This window comes from Colobus angolensis, unplaced genomic scaffold, assembly GCF_000951035.1.
Source record: "Colobus angolensis palliatus isolate OR3802 unplaced genomic scaffold, Cang.pa_1.0 Scaffold20, whole genome shotgun sequence".
In the NCBI taxonomy this organism is placed as follows: Eukaryota; Metazoa; Chordata; class Mammalia; order Primates; family Cercopithecidae; genus Colobus; species Colobus angolensis.
Genome location: NW_012115155.1, coordinates 13,172,248 through 13,174,555, shown reverse-complemented (window position 1 = coordinate 13,174,555; position 2,308 = coordinate 13,172,248).

Here is a 2,308-nt window from a genome sequence, read left to right as displayed (position 1 = left end):
AGCCAAAGGTTCTGAGCTGTACTGTGTGACTCACATGTCTATATGAAAGAAGGTATGGCTATAGCCAAGAATCTAAGCAGGACTGAGAGCATTTTCAATCTTTCATTCATTTTCTATTGAATCTCAGCTATGTGCCAGGCACCACACTGCATGCTAGAAAAACAAAACAAATATAATAAGATATGTTCCCTGTGGCACCAAGAACCCATAGCCCACAAAGCACATCTTTGATGAGCTCTCCAGCGACGTTTAGCCTGCTTAAGGTTTTCTTCACAAACACAAAACAGCAAACCAGAGAAACACCTTAATGATACCTGTCAATGTTTATTGAGCTTTTTTTCTGTGTAATAGGATTGTTCTAAGCACCTGACAGGTATTGACTCATTTCATTTTCTCAGTGATCCAATGAGGTAGTTACTAATGTCATCCCCATTTTATAGATAAGAAAATGAAGCATAAAAATTTAAGTAACTGGTCCCAAGTTTGTATAGCCTGGCATCAGGTCCTGTAGGTATAAGTATTTCTTTCACACAGATGTAAGGCAAACCAAATGAAAATGGAAAAAAAGAATAAAGAGGAATTCTTCTTTCATAGTCATAGAGATAAGTGACTATGTGAGTGAGTTTACTCTAAGATAAAGGGAATCAATAATAGCCAGCTACCTGGACATGCTGTCAGCTAACACCACCACATGCATAGTTTAGTGCTTCCTTTGCCTACACCTGTATCTTTACTCTAGGAAGTCTTATGCATATGAATTCACAGACAGCTATTTGCAAAAAACAAGCCTAGGGGAATGAAGCACTAAATATAATACTTTCTAATATTAGGTTGAGCTGAGAAGACAAAAAAATAGAAAATAACTGATGAAGTACACTTTTTAGTACTGTTTGCTCCATTTCAATGCCTTACCTAAGGAACCTAAAGGAAGATGAACCACTACAGGGGTTAGAGAGCCCACAACATGTAGATAATATTGATCCTATAGACACATAGGTAACCTCTATAGCATGGGGCAATGAGGTATGTACATAACAGGAAGACACATTGAGAATGCAAGTGTGGGGATGTGGAGGTCAACAAGATGTAGATGAATCTCAACAAGAGCCACGAATACCTATGGAAACTTCTTAGAATTGAGCCCCTTGTTGGATGTGAAGGACCTCTTCAAGGAGAACTACAAACCACTGCTCAGTGAAATAAAAGAGGGCACAAACAAATGGAAGAACATTCCATGCTCGTGGTTAGGAAGAATCAATATCGTGAAAATGGCCATATTGCCCAAGGTAATTTACAGATTCAATGCCATCCCCATCAAGCTACCAATGACCTTCTTCATAGAATTGGAAAAAACTAAAGTTCATATGGAACCAAAAAAGAGCCCACATTGCCAAGACAATCCTAAGCAAAAAGAACAAAGCTGGAGGCATCACACTATCTAACTCCAAACTATACTACAAGGCTACAGAAATCCAAAACAGCATTGTACTGGTACCAAAACAGATATATAGACCAATGGAACAGAACAGAGGCCTCAGAAATAACACCACATATCTAAAACCACCTGATCTTTGACAAACCTGACAAAAACAAGAAATGGGAAAAGGATTCCCTATTTAATAAATGGTGCTCAGAAAACTGGTTAGCCATAGGTAGAAAGCTGAAACTGGATCACTTCCTTACACCTTATACAAAAACTAATTCAAGATGGATTAAAGACTTATATGTAAGACCTAAAATCATAAAAATCCTAGAAGAAAACCAAAGTAATACCATTCAGGACATAGGCATGGGCAAGTACTTCATGACTAAAACACCAAAAGCAATGGCAACAAAAGGCAAATAGATGAATGGGATCTAATTAAACTAAAGAGCTTCTGCACAACAAAAGAAATGACCATCAGAGTGAACAGGCAACCTACAGAATGGGAGAAAATTTTTGCAATCTATCCATCTGACAAAGAGCTAATATCCAGAATCTACAAAGAACTTAAACAAATTTACAAGAAAAACAAACAAACAAACAAACAAATGCTGATCATCACTGGTCATCAGAGAAATGCAAATCAAAACCATAATGAGATACCATCTCACACCAGTTAGAATGGCAATCATTAAAAAGTCAGGAAGGAACAGATGCTGGAGAGGATGTGGAGAAATAGGAATGCTTTTACGCTGTTGGTGGGACTGTAAACTAGTTCAATCATTGTGGAAGACAGTGTGGCAATTCCTCAAGGATCTAGAACTAGAAATACCATTTGACCCAGCCATCCCATTACTGGGTATATACCCAAAGGATTATAAATCA